Source organism: Delphinapterus leucas, chromosome 13 (genome assembly GCF_059928025.1).
Source record: "Delphinapterus leucas isolate spDelLeu-1000000601 "Yukka" chromosome 13, BTC_Dleu_Yukka2, whole genome shotgun sequence".
Lineage (NCBI taxonomy): Eukaryota > Metazoa > Chordata > Mammalia > Artiodactyla > Monodontidae > Delphinapterus > Delphinapterus leucas.
In genome coordinates this window covers 40,810,359-40,833,226 of record NC_143141.1, presented here as the reverse complement: position 1 = coordinate 40,833,226, position 22,868 = coordinate 40,810,359, and the positions used below count along the sequence as shown (strand labels likewise).

General features: G+C 35.3%; 1 protein-coding gene across 15 annotated transcripts in view; it reads right to left on the bottom strand.

Moving 5' to 3' along the window:
- The window catches only part of VPS54 (VPS54 subunit of GARP complex), a 121,186-nt gene that overhangs the window by 92,055 nt on the left and 6,263 nt on the right, over nt 1–22,868 (bottom strand). Inside the window, exon 1 of one of the 15 annotated variants that reach the window (XM_089922320.1) lies at nt 4–22,866. The exons of 12 other annotated variants lie outside the window; for them this stretch is intronic. The gene's annotated coding sequence lies outside the window, so the exon portion shown is untranslated. Of the gene's footprint in view, nt 1–3; nt 22,867–22,868 lie in introns of those variants that run through there. 2 more of the 15 variants (XM_089922322.1, XM_089922324.1) reach the window with 2 other exon arrangements.

Sequence of the window (22,868 nt, the reverse complement as noted above, 5' to 3'; positions counted from 1 at the left end):
CACTATTAATTGTGGGAGTCATTCACTATATTTAGTTTGCTAAGAAAGTTATTTGTCCTTGTTTAAAAAGTATTCTCCTCAAAGTGAAATATCCTTAGTCTTTTATCCAAAGTGAAAATAGATACCAAAACTGTAACCAATATATATTAAAAATGAAAACATTCCATTCATTCAGCAAGTATATAATAATTACACATTATAGCAAAGTGGGTTAAGTGCATGGGTTTTTGAAATCTGACTGTCTGGGCTCATACCCCAGCTTCACTTACTAGCAATATAACCTTGAGGAAATTTACTTAATCTTTGTGTGTTTTACTTCATGTGTAAAAATGGAGATGAAAAAAGATCCCATCTCATAAACATTTTGTAAGAATTAAAGGAATGGATATACGTAAAGCATTTAAAACAATGCCTGCCTCAAAGTTAGTGTTCATAAATGAACACTAGTTATCATTATGTTTACAATTACTATGTGACTGTCACTATATTAAATGTTTATAAAAGAAGTATCATTCTTCAAGGCACTTGCAATTACATTAGGTAATCAAAAAAATCAAAACCCTAAACAAAACACAAGTTAATCTATGTCTACACTTTTTAACAAGTAAGAAAAGAATTTGTGGGGCCAAGACAACATAATAAAGGCTACAATGTCAGCTAACACTTTACAAATGAAGCAGTACATAACCTGGATAATGAAGAACATGTATTATTTTACTATCGGAGGGTAGAAACTCATATTGCTGATCACATCAACCAAACAGCAGACATTCAACAAATACTTTTTAATGAAGGAATAAATAAATGAACATAAACAGAAGCTTATAGTTGAAAAGGAACTTAGAGATCACCTAGTCTAAGTTCCCTGATACTAGAGATAAGTATGACAAGGCCCAAAAGGATTAGGTGGTTTACAAAGATACATGTGCTTTAACAAGTATTTTAAAAAGCCAATTTAGGAAACCTGGTGAATAGAAAAGTAAGAGTAAGAAATAAAAGGAGAGATATAAGGCTAGGACTCGTGACAAAAAAGTCATCCCCTCTAGCTCCTCTATAGTTTGATGGAAAGCTAAAAATTACATTTCCCAGACTTCTTGTATACCTGTCTCAGTCCTTCTAACACAAAGGAAACACATCCAATTACACCATTCACTGAGACCATAAGAAACAAGCTGCTAAGAAAAGAACAAAGATAAATAACTTCCTCAAAGTTCCGGAAAAAGCAAAAAACAGCATGAACAGAGGTTAAGGGACATGGAATAATCTTAAGACTATGCGGAAACTGACTTGGCTGGAGTGAAATGTTTGCTGACAAAAATGCTGACAAAAGTACTGACAAATAAATCATATTTACACACACACACACACACACACACACACACACACACACACACACACAAAGACAGTATGGTCAAACTACAGGAGCCAGTAGAGGTTTGGGGGAAAAGAGTACTATGATGAAAATATCCGGGAAAATTAATCAGGGTATTGGTTTGAAAGCCATCACCGGCCCATTGCATTTATATCCATATATATTAAGTGTACAGTTGTTTCTGTATAAAAGCATTTGCATATTTAAGAAGAAGAAACATTTAAGAATGTTTCCTAAGGATAGGAAACATTGATAACACAGAAGCCTGTATATTCAGTGCTTGGTAAAGACAATTCTACATGTGACATTAAGTCTGTTCAACTTTTTTGTTAATTTCATCAAATAAAATGGCTAAAATAAACACATTTTGACACTTAAAGAAGTAGGCTACAAATATATAGAAAATGTGTTTATGTCGAACACCCATTGCTTGATGTCAGATAAATTAAACATTGATTCCGACAATAGCACACTACAATTTCAATGTATTCTATTTACCATCATGTTGTTTTAACAGCAAAAAGAAAGCCTAATTGACATCTTAGGAATATAGAAATACTTGAGGAGATGAGGACTTGCGGAAAAACATTTCTAGACTCCTATAAGTTACTTCTATATCTGGGTGGGGAAATAAAAATGGCTTATTTACTCCTTAAAGATTCTGAATTGGGAAACATGCACAAGTTTTCTGTTTTTTTCCCACACCCCTAATTCTTATGAAAAGAGGGACAATCTCTAGTTATAAAGGGATTATGTACAATTAGGGTACTGCCTACATGGGTGAGCCCCAATTTCTATCCATCTGACTCTCAGATCCTCTCACCATCCTGTGTTTAAGATGATCTCCCCACAGTAAGAACCAAACTTTGTATTAATAACCACATAACACATATGATGCAGATACTTGGTAAGTGCAATCATTGGTAATAAAACATGGCAGATTTATTCACAAAGCATGGATGTACAAACAAATAAGCAAATCTACATGGCCTCTAAACCAAACAATTTCAACAAAGAAATAATCTTTCATAAGAAAGTTTTAGTGTAAGTGAAGAATAGTTTGTCTATCCAGAAAAAAAAGAAAACAAACAAAAAAACAGAATACAGGAAAAAGGAAAGCTCTCAGCACTAAATGTAGGCAAACCCCGATTTTTAACACTTCCACTTGTAACTACCATCTAGATACAAATTGGGCATTTGACCAGTGGTCACCAATAATGAGAATCTATAAATAGATCCACCCTTCTTCACATGGTAACCTTCTCATAATTATATCATTACCATACTCAAATATTTTCTCTTGAAGTCGTCTTTGGTCTCTTACACTTAGTCGCTGTTTATTTCTATTTTTGTACCAATCATACTGAAATTTTGGTTTTCATACAGGTCTTTCCTATTAGACTGTGAACTTCTTGATGTTTCCATTTTCCTGTGTATTCTATATGCCTAACAGTTCCTGGCACACAGAAAATATATTATAAATATTCTACAGATGAATGAAATGGGTAGTACGTAGAACAGATCAGAAGAGAGAAACATTAGTTAGACAACTGCCAATAATCCTTGAGTGAGTAGATAGAAGCATGGGTCTGGGCTGATGAAGAAAGGAATAAACAGACTCATTCGTTCCAAAAGATAAAAACTGCAAGGATGTGTAAATCAGAAACATTTGATTCTTCTTTCTTGTAGCTCAAAATATCTTTTTATGCTAAAAGTTTAGTTAAGAGCTTCTATTTAAAAGGCCTAGAAGCACTGTCACTCCAGAAGCAATGAGCACACCAAGTGCTCAGACCCTGGTTTCTAAATACCATTCCCCACAAAGAAACAATGGCTCTTTAAAGAAATAGTTGACTCCAAACCTGAAGCACAGAAAGAACAATTTGATCATGAGAACACTTGTGTCAGAAAGCAAGGAAATGCTCTAAGACCAGTAGGATCTATCAAAAGGACCAAGGACCAAGTTAAAGGGCTCCCACTGACCACATTTAGGACAAGTTGAGTGCAGGGGGATGAGGAAAAGGGTGTGGAGTGGGAGAAGGGAAAGGAAATCTCTTATTTATAGAAGAATGCCAGTAAATGTGAATGACTGAAATAGAAAATCACCATTTTGTAACCCCCAATGTAAAAATCAATTTAGGCAAAAATCATCAATATATGCTAAAGCTATTAGGTGAAAGGCTGTTCAGAAACAGAAAATTCACCTAGTGCCAAAGTATTACCTCACAGACTACTTTGCAAGGCAAAGGGGAAAATGTATCTCTAAAATGGAAAGATCTGGCTGTCACCACCTTAATTAACTAAGTCATCAAATTTGGCATCATTCAGAATAATAAGACAACTTGATATTATGTGATTCATGAAATAACAATATGAAATAAACATCATCGCCTATGAAGCATTCTCACCAAAAATGTTTAACCCAATCTAATCAAGCATCTAGACCAAGGGTTAAGCCTTTTGTCCTGTGGATTCCTTTGGCAGTCTGGTAAAGTCTACAGAACCTTTGCCAGAATAATGTTTATAATGCATAAAATACATAAGATTACAATGGACAATTATACTGAAATATAGCTGTCAAGCTATCTGCTTAAATTTTAATACAGTAATATTTTTGCTTGATTATTCAAATTTATCCTAATTTCTAAGCAATAAATGAGCATAAATATTTTGAGATAAATTTAATATGATATGAAAACATCTGAAATTTCTCTTGGTGACAAAGTTACAGGTAGTGCTAATACCCCTGTGAAAGGTTTCTTGCATTCACAATTAAAGGAAATGCTAAAATTCAGTTAGGGTATGGCTGCTCAACCATGGCACCACTGACATTGACATTCTGATCTAGATAATTCTCTCCTTGTACATTGTAGGATCCTTAGATGCATCCTTAGCCTCTATCCACTTGATGCCAATAGCAGCCTTGCACCCAGTTGTGATAACCAAAAATGTCTTCAGGCAAAGCCAAACGTCCCTATGTGGGGGAAGAGAGGAGAGAGGACAAAAATCACCTCAGTTGAGAACCACTGAGTTAAAATAAAGATGTAATTTTTTCCCCATCCAAAGTTCCGACTCCCTGTATTCTATTCACAGACCCTACAGAGTATGTGAACTGAGTTAAGTACCTTTGCTCTAGACCTACCTTCCAGTCTAAGAAGACAGAGGGGAGTAGGATAGTGAGATTTAAACCACAACATGGGGAAACAAATAAACTGAGAATATGAGACACTCTACAAGAAAACTGGCCTGGACACTTAGATGAATGTCATTTTTAAAAGCTAGGGAACTATTCTATATTAAAATAAATAAAGAGACAACAACTAAAGGCAATATGCAAGCCTTGACGGGATGCTGGTTAAAAAAGAAAAAAAATGCCTCTAATACACTCTTGGAACAATTGGGAAATTCTGAATATGGATTGGATGTTATATGAGATTTTGGAATTATTATTAATTTTCTTAAGTGGCTTGATGGTATTGAGATTATGGGAAAATGTCCTTATACTCAGGACATGAACAATAAAGTATTCAGGAATGAAACATGATGCCACCTACAACTTACTTTCAAATGATTCAGCAAAAAATACACACAGATAAACAAATATGGCAAAATGTTAAAAATGGTTTATCTAAGTCAAGTACATATGACTAACATGTTCTATTCTTTCACTTTTCTGTATGTTTTGTAGTCTTCACAATAAAAAGTTGGGGGAAAGAAACTATATTTTTCAAACATTAAATAGATAAATAATGCAAAATATCAGAGAGAAGGAAAAACATTAAATTTGTAACTGTTAATCTGCCTGAAGATGGCATTCTTGTACAACTTCAAATATGAAGGAAAGAAAATCGATAAATTTCAATCAAGTTTTAATGCTGCAGAAGAATAATACCATATATAGAAACGAATTCCTTAGAAGCTGAATGAGAAGGCAGCTGAGATGGACAACCATTTACCACAGGCATTACCCAGATACTGTGTAAAAATCTCTTCCCTTGCTTCTACACTATAATATTAGCTGCTTACAGAGAACAATGATATTACAAAATCATTTACAGCCAACTCTGAACTATGAAATTGCCTATTACAGGTAAAGTAATAGCAAAAGTCTTTTTTTCCCCCCTCTACCAAAGTGGTTAACACAGATATACTAACTAATCATTTTATTTCCTTTCTATTCTTCAGAAGTGATACCCTACTTTATAAAACCTAAACTTGCCTGCCCTCTATCGGCCTTCTATCATACTGTGGTCCTCTAACTGGTCTCTGCTTTCAGTCTAGACCATTCTGCACATTGCTTTAGGATTAATCTTCTAGAATGTTTTCATTCTGTCATACTTCAGCTCAAAAACCTTTGCTTTCATTTGGAAAGTTATTCATTACTTTCCAAACAAGTGCCAAGCTTTACAAGCTGGTACTCAAGGACTTCTACAATCTGATGTTTACCTTCCTTTCTAGCCTGATTTCCTATTACCCATTGATAATCTCTATTCTGGATACGGTGGTCTAATTGTCCCTCTAATTCATCACACTATCAAGGCTTCCTTGTCTTTGTTAAGGCTGTGTCCTTCCTAGAATATTCATCTCATCCTTCTACCTATCCAATGCCTCTTCTTCCTTCAAAGGTCATTTCAAATTTCATTTCTAGATAACATATATTAAGAAAACAAATATACAAACACTCTAAAATATGAACAAAAATAACTTCAGCATTATTTTTAAGAGTGAAAAAGCTGAAACAAACTTCTAAATAAGAAGGAATTGGTTATTTAATAAACTATAGTATAGCCAATGGATTACACTGTCATTAAAAATAGGATTGCAGACTTCACATCCACTAGGATGGTTACTATCCAAAAAAACAAAACCAACCAACCAAACATCATCAACAACAAAAAGTGCTGACAAGGATGTGGAGGTACTAGAAGCCTTATGCACTGTTGGTGGGAAGTAAAATGGTGCAGCCATTTCAGAAAACAGCATGGCAATTCCTCAAAAAAGTAAAACTAGAACTACCATATGATGCAGCAATTCCACTTCTGTGTATATACCCAAAAGAACCGAAAGCAGGGTCTTGAGGAGTCATTTGTACATCCAAGTAATAGCAACATTATTCATAATAGCCAAGACGTAGAAGCAACCCAAGTAATGGATAAACAAATGTGGTATATATGCACAATGGAGTATTATATTCAGCCTTAAAAAACGAAGGAAATTCTGACATTTGCTATAGCATGGATGAACCTTGACGATGTTATGCTAAGTGGAATAAGCCAATCACAAAAAGACAAGTACTGTATGATTCCACTTACATGAGGTACATAAGCAGTGAAATTCACTGAGACAGAAAGTAGAATGTGGTTGTCAGGGGCCAGGGAAGGGAAAACAGGGAGTTGTTTAATGGATTATAGTGTTTCAGTTTTGCAAGATGAAAAAGTTCTGGAGATTGGCTGCACAACAATGTGAATACACTTAACACTACTGAACTGCATACTTAAAAATGGTTAAGATGATAAATATTATGTTATACATATTTTTTACCACAATTAAAAATTTTTTGAAATACGACTGCAAAATATTTAATAACACAAAAATGTTTAACATATATTGTTAAGTGGAAACAGTTTTCAAAGTAGTATGCCAGTATGATCCCAATTTTCTAATTTAAAATAAGCATACATATTTCCAAAAAAAAATTGCACGGACATATACCACAATATTAACAATGGTTACCGCCAAATGACAAAATTATAAGGAATTTTTATTTGTTTGTGCTTTTTTTGAATTTTCCAAATGTTTTCCTATGAAAACTTATTACTTTATATTTATTAGTCAGGGTTCTCCAGAGAAACAGACCCAATAGGATATTTTTAAGAGAGTTATTCAAGGAATTGGCTCACCACCCAGTTGTGGAGGCCAAGAAGTTCTACAATCTGCCTTCTGCAAGCTGGAGAACCAGGAAAGCCAATGGTATAATTCAGTCTGAGGCCAAAGGCCTGAAATACAGGCGGCTGCTGGTATTAAGACCCGGAGTCCAAAGGCCTAGAACCAAGAGCTCTGATGTATGAGGGCCAGATAATTCGAATGTCCCAGCTCAAGAGGAGAGAACAAATTCACCCTTCCTTTGCCTTTTCTGTTTTATTCAGGTCTTCAAAGGATTAGATGATGATGATGCCTGCTCACACTGGCAAGGGCAGATCTCTTTACTCAGTCTACTGAATTAAATGCTAATTTCATCCAGAAACACCCTCAAAGACACACTTAGAAATAATGTTTTACCATCAATAGTGGGGATCCCTTAGTCTAGCCAAGTTGATACATAAGATTAACTATGACACTCTATTAATCAGGAACGATGCTATTACAAAAGTTCAGTTTCAGCCTTATACCTACCTCCACTATGAATCTTTCTAATGACTATAACCCTCAGAAAACTAGCTTTCCTTTGAAGTTGGAATACTTAACGATCTATATCAGCACTTTACAAACTTTTTTGATCCTGTATCCCAACAGTTAAAAAAATTTTAAGCAATCACCGTTTACAAATTATATAGGGTACAACTGTATTAATGCAGGTAATATAAAATTGTGCTAAATGGAACATTTTAAAGATAGAGAGAAAAGACTTTTAAAAATAATCTAGTTTATTAATTAATGGCAAAAAGTACTTTTTACTCTATTTTTAATCAATAGCAATGTGATTGCACTATACCTCATTATTATTAAAAATCTTGATTTAAACTTTATGAAATGGTGATTCAAAAGTCTGGCTCTAAGTTCAATTTATTTTTATACCTGGCTTTTAATGCCTATTATAGAAAATTTAAAAAGATACTCACAAATATATGTAGAACTAAATGAAAGAAATCACTGATCACACTTCCTAAACTCTCTATTTTGAGATTTTTAAAACAGGGTAGAAAACTCCAGTCCGGGTTTTTAACGAGTTCATCATTTAACAAAATAACATAATGATGGAATATTTCCAAACATCTGTTTTCAAAACAGATTTACCATAGCTTGAGTGTTTCTAGAAGATCAACTACTATTATATATTTTCTTATTCATTATTTAAAAATAAAAACAAACAAAAACACCCTGTGGAAACAGATTTAATGTGTGCGTCTGTCTGTCTGTGTTTTGTGTCTGTGTGTTTCACTATCTGTTTGGTTAAATATTACTGACAGTCACATGCCATTTCTGAAAAGATCAGCAAATTTGGAATGCTTTTTCTTATTAAAAAAAACACAAAACATACATAACATAGTCTTAAGTTTGACGGCTATTTTGAGTACTTTATGTATGGAAGAGCTTGTACTAAGAATAGGAGAATCCAACTCTGTGCTTTATTTATTTGTGGTTCCATTGTTAGTTTTCATCCAAGATGTGATTTCTCTTCAGGAATCATTTTAGGTTAATTAAACATTTTATAAGAGTTGGTTTAGTTAAAACTAGATAGCATAATTTGTAAACCCAATTAACTATTCATGTAAGGCTATTACATGACAAGGATGAACTAAGTGAAGGATACCACTCTTAATCCCTTGAGCTTACTCACTTATCTGTAATTTGACTATCTGATAAACATACAGACTGATTGAAGATGCTGGTATCAATCCTCATAATAAATATTAGTAAAGGTTCATTTCTTTTTTCTTTAGATAAAAAATGAATATTCCTTAAGCTGGGTGGAATCTTACAAAGGAGTTTAGACTTAATCCACAAGACTGTAGTGAGTCATTATAGACTTAAGACACGAGTGTTGAATAGATCACTCTAGGAGAGTATTAGTGAGGAGGGCCAAGTATAGAACCTAGGAGGACTCCAACATTTCTGAAGAAAGAAGTGAAAGAAAGATATAAAGAAAAGCTTGTGATAAAGACGAGAAGGAACATCCAAGAAGGTGGGAGAAAAACCAGGGAAGAAAAATCAGCTCAGAATTGGCAAATAAAACACTAAGGCAAAAACCTCCTTTAGATTTGGAAATTAGGAAGTGACCACATCACATTGGGAAGCAATATCAAGTCCAATACAGGGGGTGGAAGCAGAATGCAGAGGTTAGAGTGAAATAGGTAAGGAAATTAACACACAATGGCTATTGTTTCAAGAGACTCAATTATGAGATTACAAAACAAAATATATAGTACAATCTCATTTGGGTATAAAAACTTTATATAGCTATATATAATGTATGAAAAAGTATATGACAAAATGTTAACGGTGGTTATATAATAGGCTTTTCCTGACCACAGTATCTAAGCACATCCTCCCCTTACTCTATTCCCCATCCAACACACATATCCCTGTTATTCTCTACTAGTAGCATTATGGTTTGTGTACTTTATAGTACTTTCTCAAATTATAACTATTTATTTACCTGCTTATTTCCTGTCTCTCTCTCTACATCATAAAATTATATTTGTTTCATTCATCTTCCTATACCACACCCAGCACAGATGAATGTTGGATGAATGAATGAATAAATGAATGACTCTCATGGAAAAGGAGGTAAGCACACACAAGCCACTAACAATATCTCATATAAGTTCACGTGTATTCAAAACAATCTAAAAACCTAAGTCGAGAATACGCTACCTTGTTTGTATAACATTACCTAACTTTCTAATATTTGATTCTAGATTTCTACCTTTCCCGTAACACAGTATAATATATTGGTTAAGAAAACTAGCCATAAAGTGAGTTAGATCTCTGTCATTTATTAGTTGTGTGACCTCTGACAACTTTCTTACATTCCTCTCAGTTTCCTCGTTTATAAAATGGGATGGCAACAGTGTCTTCCTCATAGGAATGTTGTAACATTTAAATGAAATATAATTTACATAATCTATGTACTTGGCACATAGTAGACATTCAATAAATAATTGCAACTACTACTATTTACCATTATAAACATCTTAAGCCTTAACATTTGGACTGTGCCATACAAAGTTTTAAAATAAATTTAAACTTTAGGCTTCTAAGCCTCCTCTATTGGGGTCCCTTGCTTGAGTGCCCCCAGTTTGGGTTGGGCGGGGGGAAGCAAACCAATATGGGCAGATATAATTTACTGTCAGAAAAGTAGTCAAAGCATAGAACAGTGGTCCTCAAAGCCATGCCAGTAAAAGGAAAGAAAAAAGAGTAGTGGAAAATGATGATGAAGCTAGAATAAATAGTAGCCTAAAACAGAAGCAATTTTTGATAAAAACTGTTTGTGAGAGAGAAGAGGGATGATGAGGCAGAGAAGCTAGAAATAATGCTTTGGAAGACATTTGAATAAAGGTCAAAATTCAATCCATGGGAGTAGAGTGGATGATGTAAATATTACAATCTCTGAGTTGGATGGGACTTTCAGAGATCATCTGGCTCAACTTTCTACCAAATATATGAATCCTTTCTACAAGGGGTCTTTCTGCCTCCACTTGAAAACATTCAGTAATAGAGAAATGACTACTTCAAAAGCAGATTATTACTACAAAACAACTATAATTGTTTTAGGAAAAAAATTATCTCTTGTAGTAAACAGAATTCTGCCTCCCTGAACTTTGCATCACCGTTTCTAGTTCAATTACATTACAGAAATAATAGTGTAAATAATTCTAGTCGCAGGAAAGTAATATTACAAAGGAAGAAAGTGCAGAAAAAGAGGGCCAATGAGAGCTCAGAGCAAGGGGTGGGGCCAATACATGTAAGAGGTAAGGAACAAAGCAATCAGAAAAACCATCCTACAGAAGCCAAGGGAGAAGTGTCCAGGAAGAAAGTGTGAAAAGTAGTGTCAACATGCTGCAGACAGAGAGGTCAAGAAGGTTATTAACTTCAGAAAGGATACTGGATTAGAACAGTCTTAGGACAGTGTTTGGGGCAGACGCCATACCACAGGAGGTTAAGTAAGTGATGAAGTAACAAAAGCAACAATATCAACATATTTTTGGTGATGAAAGAAAAGCGATTAGAGTTGAGCAAGAATTATTTAGGCCATGGGAGACTGGAGCACATTTATAGGCAAACAGCAAGAAATCAACCGAAGGGTGAGATTAAAAGAAACAGGAAAAAGTGGTGGAGAAAGGAGATGAGAGAGAAAGAAGAGTTAGATACTCATGGGAATGAGATGGGGTGGAGAGGAGGAAGCAGAAAAAAAGATAAAGAATAATCATACCCAGAGACTATGAGGCACATTGGGCTATGCCCCACCTTGAGAAAAACAGGACTTTGTCAGGCAGCAGTAAGAAAATGAACAAGCTGATCCAGAAAAGTTGCCTTCCATCCTACTCTTCTGCCTAATGCCCTTATCCATGATGGGCAGGCAGATCAGCTGGGACTTGGGTGAACCTGGATTGCCTCACTCCTACCACTAGTTCTGAAAATTCTCTTAAGTCCTAAGATCAAGAGTGCAATGAAAATACGTTATCTATGAAATAAGGAAGGATGACAGAGGAGAGGGAAGCAACAGAAAGACAATAATAAGATGAATTACATCATTACTAATATTTGACTAAACACTACATGGTTCATAATTGCTTGCTTTCATTCAGATTATTTTGTTGGTCTTCCTAACAACCTAGCAAGAAAAACATTTCTGAGTGAATCTGTGAATGAATGAATCATTGATCCCTATTATGTGGATAGAGAAACAGGTTCAAGGGTAACTTGGCTTCAAACCATTTAGCTACTTAGTTGTGAAGTTGCGACTTGCATTCAGATCTTCTGATTCAAAATTCCATGTCTCTGTCACCAAACCACACTGCCTCTCCGGAGAGAGAAAAAAACCCCCAAAACCTATGTTTTTCACTACTGCCTCCCATCCATTTCAGCACCCAGTGCTCTACTTTTCTGTCTTCTTTTTCTCCTTATCAGATCAATTACTGATCCAATAACAATTATTTAGAAGAACAAGTCCATCTTGTTGGGGGTTTTTTTAAGATTTTTTTTGATGTGGACCATTTCTTTTAAAGTCTTTATTGAATTTGTTACAATATTGCTTCTGTTTTATGTTTTGGTTTTTTGGCCGTGAGGCATGTGGGATCTTAGCTCCCCAACCAGGGATCGAACCTGCACCCCCTGTGTTGAAAGATGAAGTCTTAACCACTGAACTGCCAGGGAAGTCCTCTATGTCCATCTTGTATTAAAAATAAATGATAGCAATAATTAACATCTGATTGTGATCATTTTTTAAAGACTATTTTTTAGGGCAGTTTTAGGTTCAAATAATTTTATAAGACTGGGACTGCTAGAAAATTATTACTCAAGGAAAAAGACACTTTTCATCAGTATAATTTACTATTTTTGTTAACAAAAGGATAATTCCTGAGCTGCAATGAGGGACAAATACGCTACTATGGGCTATCAAGATGAGAAGACAAGTACTTATTTATATGATAGCATTAATTTGTTAGTATTTCTTGAAAGCCCAAATCTTTAGGTTTAAATTTTAGCTTCAGTATTAAGATAACTGTGAGCAATAATGTATATGATATACAATTTTTTAACATTTTAAGTACTTTAAAAATTACGATTAAACTAGATTCTGTCAGATGATAAATCTTATATAGTAGAGAAGTTTATTATTTGTGTCTTAGCTGTATGAAAGAAGCTTAACTATACCATTTACCAGAAATTGGCTCTTAAAATTCCAAAAATGTTGTGGCAAGTGCTTTTTTTCTTTTTTACTTATATTTCCCAACACATGTGCATGCTCACATACAGATGCACATACAAACATTCAATAAGTAAAGGGAAAAATCACCTAAATAATCACATAAGAAAGATCTTTTTAAAGCCCTCAGGGTGTGTACTAACACTATACAGGTTTGTGATTTGTGAAAAATAGATCTAAATTCACCAAGTAAGCAAGATAACTTCATGATGAGTCTTCAGAATAGTTCTTAGAATTTAAAAATTTCCTATAAATAAAATGACTTACAGATCTCTTTGTTACTCACATCACTCTGTTATTGGTCAAGTCAGTCATACAATCAACTGGGTCATTCCATCATTGGATGACTTGATTTTTTTTTTATATATATACAGCAGGTTCTTATTAGTCATCAATTTTATACACATCAGTGTATACATGTCAATCCCAACCTCCCAATTTATCACACCACCACCACCACCCCCTGCCACTTTCCCCGCTTGGTGTCCATACGTTTGTTCTCTACATCTGTGTCTCAATTTCTGTCCTGCAAACCAGTTCATCTGTACCATTTTTCTAGGTTCCACATATATGCGTTAATATAAGATATTTGTTTTTCGCTTTCTGACTTACTTCACTTTGTATGACAGTCTCTAGATCCATCCAGTCTCAACAGATGACCCAATTTCGTTCCTTTTTATGGCTGAGTAATATTCCATTGTATATATGGACCACATCTTCTTTATCCATTCATCTGTCAATGGGCATTTAGGTTGCTTCCATGACCTGGCTATTATAAACAGTGCTGCAATGAACATTGGGGTTCATGTGTCTTTTTGAATTATGGTTTTCTCTGGGTATATGGCCAGTAGTGGGATTGCTGAGTCATACGGTAATTCTATTTTTAGTTTTTTAAGGAACCGCCACACTGTTCTCCATAGTGGCTGTATCAATTTACATTCCCACCAACAGTGCAAGAGGGTTCCCTTTTCTCCACACCCTCTCCAGCATTTGTTGTTTGTAGATTTTCTGATGATGCCCATTCTAACTGGTGTGAGGTGATACCTCATTGTAGTTTTGATTTGCATTTCTCTAATAATTAGTGATGTTGAGCAGCTTTTCATGTGCTTCTTGGCCATCTGTATGTCTTCTTTGGAGAAATGTCTATTTAGGTCTTATGCCCATTTTTGGATTGGGTTGTTTGTTTTTTTAATATTGAGCTGCATGAGCTGTTTATATATTTTGGAGATTAATCCTTTGTCAGTTGCTTCATTTGCAAATATTTTCTTCCATTCTGAGGGTTGTCTTTTCATCTTGTTTATGGTTTCCTTTGCTGTGCAAAAGCTTTGAAGTTTCATTAGGTCCCATTTGTTTATTTTTGTTTTTATTTCCATTACTCTAGGAGGTGGATCAAAAAAGATCTTGCTGTGATTTATGTCAAGCAAGTGCTTCTTAAAATATGACATATTTGAGATATTTTAAATTACTATGATTAAAAAATAATCTCTACTAACTTCCATCACATCAATCTTCGGTTGGACATTACAGTGTGGTTTTTTTTTTTTCTTGCACATATCAGTATTTCTAAATTGGGGGAAATCAAGTTGAAGCTAAAGGAACAGAAAATAAGAACAAAGTTGTGCTAATCTAATTTGCTTTTTCCTTACATTCCCATTTGACATGTATGAGACTCTGGGCCTTGTAGGAAACTCTGAATACAGGTGTTTCCTGAAGTTCCTTATTTACTTTGATTTAGTGACAAGAAGGAACAGTAAGAGAGAAATTTGGCCAGAAGGATAAAAGTATAAATATTTGTAATATTAAATTTATGTATTTTTAAATGGCTATAAGTACTATTTCACGTGTGACATTCTTATCAGGAATAAAATCACAAATATCCTCAAAAAACAACATAAATATATTTTTAAAATCTAGATGTTATTAAAAATAAAAACAATATCTTTTTTCCCCAGCACTCATCAGAGACTTAATACACTAAAATAACATACTATAGCAGCCGTTGAAATTAATGAAGGGTTCACAGGCCTGGAACTGAATGATAAAACTGTACCGTGAAAAAAATCTGTCTCTAGCATGTAAAAACTTGAATGAAATCAAAATATAACTTGGATGCTTTATTATACTCCTTTAGGGCATTGATATTACTGTATTACTAGTGAAATTTTTGTCAAGGTAAATCAGATAAGAACACTGGTATTCTGTTCTTGGTGTCTTGATCAAAGATTAACAAATAAAACCTAAAATCGCTCATTCAAAGTTATTGGAGAGTACAAATGTCTTAAATATGCAAACCAGTAGATACTTATTAACATTTCTACAAAAAGAGTAAATTTAAAAGAAAATCTGTATAATCGACCCTACCTTGAAAATAGTTGCTAAGAGAAAATTATATATTAATGTTTTCCTAAGAAAGACAAAAATGACACTAGGATTTATCCACTGTTTTGGGTTATCCCTGCCTTGCTTCTTTCTAGAGTAAAAACAATCTAGTGTTAAGTCTATCTTTGTAAATAAAATACATTTTGTATCTAGATCCTTGAAGAGAATGGTCTTCAAATAATCTAAACAAGTATGTACTCTATAAATGTTAAGTAATAATAAAGATGATGCATTCAAGAAATTTTTTTTAGAGAAAATAAAGCAAAATAGCTAGAAACTCACCTGCAGTGAGTCAGTAAGTGGTTCAAGAATGAAAATATTAAATGTTAGTTTGAGGTATAAAGTAAATAACTATAAAGTTTATTAGTACTATAACCCCAAACCAACAATAAATTAGCATTTTAATTAATTACTGCTTGATATTACCTCTATACCTCCTCTCCCCACTGTTTGGGTCTCTTAGCCCAGTTCTGCCTCACAAGCTTCTCCACTTAGCTTGGATCTCATGGTCAATTACTTCAACAGTCTCCCTTGGATGTTCAATTCTCCCTTCCCTCATCCATCTTCAATACAATCTGTCTGCTTTGTTCCTGGCTGCAGAACACTGCCAGAGAAAATTTATGTAAAACATGCAGATTATACATTTATGAGTTCCAATCTCAGATGAGGCTCTGCTTAGCAGTCCTTTCACTTATTTATCCTCAAGCACTTCTCTTTCCCAATCCCCACAGTATTCATAACAAATTTTCATTACTCTCATGTCCCCTAGCTTACCTCCATCAATCTCACACTCAAAAAGTAAATGTCTACCACATAGCAATAAAAAAAAGTCCTCAGATATGACTTCTTCCATCCATATCCAAATGTACCTAATTCTCACCTATACACAACTCCTAACTTTCTGAGGTACAGTATAGGTGTCTACTCTTTTCCAGAGTAAATCCCCCAACCTGCTGTTCTTGACCTCATCTTTCTGCACTTCATCTGAGACCTTGTCCTATTAATTATTCCCTGACTCTCCTGACTCTCCTATTGTCAATCTCATCAATCCATCAAAAAAAATGTTCAAGTACTAAATTAAAGTTCTTTCCTTCAACTCTATCTATTCAAGCTACTTCTTCTTGCCTCCCCTTCACTGGCAAACCTCTTTTTTCTCTCTGGTCTACCTCCTTAGTTATCCATCTTCCATCTTCACCACTCACTTGGCTCTGAAAAAGGTGAGGAATGACCTGATTTCTAAATTCAATTGCTTATATTCAGTCTTCATCTAACCTGACCTCACTGCTCTCAAAAATCAATGAAGGTAATAAATGTAGATGGAATGAAAGAATTAGAAAAATCACCCTTTGTAACCCTCCAATGCAATGACTGATTCAAACAAGGATCATTAATGGATGCTAAAACCGTTAGGTTAAAAGATTGTTAGGAACAGGATATTTACATGGCAATGAAGTATCACACTATCAATTATGTATTAAATAGTAGAGATCTGTCAGTTCTCACCTTTACCAAGTGATCAAGCTGGAATCACCAACAGGGGACAGCCTGACATTATGTGTCTCCTGATGTGATAAAGTGGTGGGTATATATATCATCTGTGTGGTATTCTTGCCAGAAATATTCTACCAGAATCGAATCATAAAGAAACAGACTAATTCAGAATATGGAAGATACCTGAGGACAAATGCCTCTACTTTTCAAAAGATAAACCCAAGAAGAAAGGGAGACAGTGGGACTAGTCCAGATTGGGAGAGACTAAAGAGACATACAAGCCAAATGCAATGTATGAATCTTGACTGAATCTTGCATTAAAGGGAGAAAAAAAGCTCTAATTTTGGGACAAATGGGAAAATTTAAGTATGGACTATATGTTGAATAATGTTATTGAGTAATTGTTGACATTCTTAGGTATCATAATGGTATTGTGGTTACGTGAGAGAATGTCCCTGTAACTGGGAGATGCATGCTTAAGTATTAGGAATGAAGCATCATAATACCTACATCCTGTTTTCAGGTTTGGCAAAGGGGTGTGTGTGGGGGGTGTGTGTGTGTGTATGGTGTGTGTGTGTGTGTGTGTTCGTTCTACTATTCTTTTGACTTTTCTGTGGGTTTAAAATTTTTCAATAATAATAATAATGCACAAATGAAGGCTTACTAAGAACTGAACATAAGTAGAAATGAGTCAGATAGATGAAGGGGAGAAAGGGTGTGATAAGGAGAACCCTTCAGGAATAGTGAACAGTAGTGCAAAGGCTTGGAGGGAAGAGAGAGCTTATTGCCAGAAACCACAAGTAATTCAATCTGTCTGTTTTAGGGGAACAGGGAGTTGTGGAGAGTCACTAGGCTAGAGAGATAAGTTGGGAAAAGAACTTAAATGAATTTATAAATCTGTTAAAGGAATAAGGAATGTGGGTTTCATCATGAGGAAAGTCACAGAAATAATTTAAGCTGAGAATGATATAATCAAACTTGTCCTTAAGAAAAATCACTGATTATAGTACTGAAAATGGATTGGAGAAGACTAATACTAGAAGAGACCAAACAGGAAACTTGTAGGTGAGAGATGACAGTAGCCTGAACTCAGATAATGGTAGAGGAGACGGAGAAAACTGGATAGATTCAAGATATACTCTTTTCAGTATTCCATACCCAAGTTTGTAACTGCCTACTGGGCATCTTCACCTACAAGTCTCAGAGATACCTAAAATTCAATATATCCAAAACTTAAATTCATTATCTACCATCTTTATCCACCCTCCCCTACCTGCCAAAAACGTTATTCCTTCTCTAGCTCAGTTAACAACACCATCTATGTAGTTTACCAAGCTAGAAACACTAGAGCCAACTTAACTCCCTGACCTCTCCACATTCTTCAAAGTCTATACCAACTTGAACTGTCCTATGGATTCTACCTTTAAAATTCATCACAAATCCATCCCTTGCTCTCCATTCCAACTGACACTGCTATAGTTTAGGATTTTACTTAGCCAAATTGAAAAACAAAACAAAATAAAAACAAAACAAGGGCACAAACTTTCTTGACATAAGAATTATGATTTCAAAATTTTACTTTATTCACTCCTCATGAGAAAAACATCATAAAATATGATGAATTACCACAATATTCATATACAACCCTTAAAATATGAAGAAAGGCATGAATAGTAAATGAAGACAGAAGGAATTATTCCCAGCAAGGTAACTGATGCAGATAACTATAGCTTACTCTTGATAAGGCTAAAACTTTTTGTATAAGGCACTTTTGAAATTTTTAATTCTTAAATTATACATTTTTATGACTTTTCAAACAGCATATTTTGAAAACAAGGTAACCTATTCTTTATAACTTAATTTCACCATTTTAATAATCAGTTTTTTGTTTTGTTTTGTTTTTTTGCGGTACGCGGGCCTCTCACTGTTGTGGCTTCTCCCGTTGCGGAGCACAGGCTCCGGACGCGCAGGCTCAGCGGCCATGGCTCACGGGCCCAGCCGCTCCAAGGCATGCGGGATCTTCCCAGACCGGGGCACGAACCCGTGTCCCCTGCATCGGCAGGCGGACTCTCAACCACCGTGCCACCAGGGAAGCCCAATAATCAGTTTTATACTGTGTTGTAATAGTGATACCCTCAGGTGCTACTGAAGTTAGTCAGTCTGCCCCTAGTTGGAAGAGCTCCAGATTATGGTGATAATACTAGTTCTTTTACTAGTTTGTTAGCAATATATTCTTAGAACTTCTCTCTTCTCCCTAGAGAGGTTGACAGCAGTTACTATTCTCTGCCTAGCTTTCTATATTCCTGCTTTGGCACCATCTAATTTGATTCTTCTGAAACAAGTAACTCTTTTTTTATTAACTGAGGTATAATTGACATATAACATTATATTAGTTTCCGGTACATTAACTAACTCATATAGTATTTTACAGTTGACATAGCATCTTAACACACATTACCTCATTTAATTCTCACAATAAGTTTATAATGCAGGAATTATCACTATTCCTGCTTCAAAGATGAGAAAACTGAGGCTCAGAAAGATTGAGTAATTTATCTAAAGTCATAAGGCTGGTAAATAGCAAAAGTGATTCCAACTTTTCAATCTTTTCTTCTTCTTTCACCAAATTAAGCTTGTTATAAAGAAATTAGAGTCAAAAGGGGCCCATAAGAAAAAAAAAGATGAGATTCATGTACAAGCTTTGAATTTTTCTTCATCACAACATACACAATTAATTAAAACACTTTAGCTTACTTTCTCTCCTTTCTTCGCAGTTGAAGCTACCAGGAAAAGAAATCTAGATAGAGAAAATACTATTTATCTATTTCCAATTTCAAAAACCTATGCACCAGTTACAAACAATTCAAAACATAATAGTTCAAATCTGCAGTAAAGTAAGGCTGCCATTTTCAGGAAAAAATTTTTTGACTTCAGATTTGAAGACAACTAAACAGACTAAAGAATATCTGCATTATGTCACAGATTTCCTTTTAATTTTCCCTCAACCGCCTCCCCCTGCAAAGAGAGAGAATTGCTAGAGGACTTAAAGTTTAATGTAACCCACCAAACAATGCCCACTGAAAATATTTTCCAATCTGGTGGGAGTCAAGAACATTTGCTCAGGCCCTTACCAGAATAACACAAACTACAGGATTAGAACATTACTGATATGTAGGGTCAGATAATTCTTTGTTGTGTGTGGGGGGTAGGATGGAGTAGGACATGTCCTGTGCATCCTAGGATATTTAGCAATAGCACCGCACCCTCAGTTGTGACAATGAAAAATGTCTTCGGACACTGCCAAATGTTCCTTAGAGGGCAAAACTGCCCCTATTTTAGTACCATTGGTTTAGATGTTAGGGCCCTGGGTCTTTGAAAAAGGAGGTCTCCAACCAGCCCTGTATAATTTTTAAAAATTAATTTTGTTTTTAAAATTTGGATTTTTAAAAATAAGGTGGTAATAGTACAAGAAGATAGCTAAATAATATATATGCCATCCTCCTTTAGGTTAAAGCATTTTAGAGGATTTTGTAACATGAATCGCATCTACTGTCACCTCTTCCCCTCCATCCCAAAGTTGGGGAATGTCCAGTTCTCTCCCTACTCTGCTAGTAAAATGTCAAATACTTACATACATATATACATACATACTTATATATACATAGGATCTAAACAGTTCTAACTTGCAAATCCCCATTTCTTGCCTTACATTGTCTCATTGTGGTTCTTGAGCCATGCATTCTAGAGATTCAACCTTCCACTCTTCAGATTTCCTCATCTGGTTCCTGCCATCTATTTGCGAAGCAAGCAGGAAGTAAGCTGATGACCTTTAAGATCTTTTCCAGCCCTAATATCCAATGGCAAAAATACTCCTTCAACTTTTACTTACTGACTCCCAGCTGACTAAACCACCTCCTGAGATCACTTAAGTCATTAATCCTAACTTTTTTCTTTCTCCACTCTTTATAGCAATCCATGAGGAATACAACCAAACAGTATATCAACTGTTTAAAACATCACTTATTAATACCAGTGATCAGCTGATTATTTCCTGTCCAGAACTATTTTAAACATGGAAATTAATCTTAAAAGAAAAACTTTTCAGGGAGCTGATACTATTTATGAGTGAACCACAATTCACTCATTGAGATGGAAAGTATATTAGTGGTTGCCTAGGTCTGGGGCTGGGGTGGGGAGTATGGGGAGTTTCTTTTTGGGGTGATGAAAATATTCTAAAATTAGATTATGGTGATGGTTACACAATTATGTAAATATACTAAAAATGGATGAATTTAACACTTTAAATAAGTGTACTTTTACTCAATAAAGTATGTAAAAAGCTAAAAGCAGGAAAAGAATTTTAATCAACTTTTACTGATAGGAAAGGAATGTGATTAAGAGCAAATTCTGCAGTTTGCCATTTCAAGTGTTATGTAAGATTTGATTTTAATTCTGACATAAAAACTTAATACCTATTCAGAAATAAACCTTAACTTTTCCAGAAAACAAACATATGCAAATTTAATCATCTTTTCTTAGTAACTTTGGATCATTTAAAAGCAACGGAAAACACTTCAGAAAGCCCAGTGTTAGAGTAACAATACCTCTCCAAGACCAAAATATATTAATATCATCAACAACAAGAAAATGTGAACAGTCTTTATAGTTTGGAATGCATTCTTTATAAAGAAAACCATAAAACATTTATTTCTTTTAAAAGTGACCCTCAGATTGTAATGTCTGTCCTGATAGTGCAATAATTCTGAAATTAACAAGCATAATTTTAAAACAGCCAAATCACAATAAAATCTCAAACATCTAATCCCTCAAACCACAACTATCAGTCGCCCAAAATTTGTACGCATTGATCATTTTTACCAAAACCTATCATTAGCAATGATGACCACTATGAACAATCAAGTAATACCTATTTCTAGGAAATCAGACTCTGACTGCAATACAAATACAGTCAAACAAACAAATCCCATCATTCCATCTGTTCTATCACAACTGCTTAGAAGTCATTAAGGCTCTGAAGGTACTTTTCCAACTAGAACACTTCATCAGATATAAAAGTCAACCTGACTGTCCATCAAAATCTGCAGTTTAAGTTACCACAGTAACACATATCTCAGTATACTATCATGACATCACTTGCCTTGTAAGCATTTACTCTTAAGATTGCCCTGGGGTTTGACAAATCAGATATAGAACCAATTAAAAGCAAAACACAAAAACATTCCAATTCAATTCTTCGAAAGTAAGGAGAGCCCCAATAAAGACCAAAATAAAGCTGGTGAAAGGGGAACTTTAAAAAAAAATTGCAACCCGGGTCAACCAAAATTCTAAAAATACCATCCCGAACTCAGTACACGGACAGACCAAGTGTTAATTATAATGGGCAGGCAAAAGTTCCCTTGTCAACGACAGGAGGGCAGGGAAGGCCTGCCTTTGTACCAATGCAGAGATGGAAAGACACATAATTGAAGAAAAATTAATTATTGAACAAATGCTTGCGAGCTAAATTGCCAAACTGCAAAACACCGAGTTATTTTCTGGGCTGGCTTTCGCCAGGGGGAAAAAATGACTTTTTAAATTTAAATTATTCCAGTAGTATCAAAAAGGGGTAAGGGCCCGGCTAGAAAAAGAAAGGTAAAGTTTGGGGGCAGCGTCTAAGGCGGGTGGTGGCGGTTCCACAGCCCGGATCCCCGAGAGGGGAGAGAGGGGCGAGAACGGCGTAGCGGCCGCGGGCTGGAAGCGAGAAGCACAGTTGCCGGCCCCGATCCCGGAGGGAGAGTAAGAAGGAAGAGGAGGTGGTGGTGGCCGGGAGGAATGGAAGCTTCGGCGCTGGTCAGTTGTGACCGAAACTCTGCCGGCTCCGGCAGGGGAGGAGACATAGGGGGTGGGGTCTCGGTCCTCCCTCTACAGGAGGTCGGGGTGAGGGTGGGCCGCGAAGCGCTGGGGGCCGCGTGCGGCCGG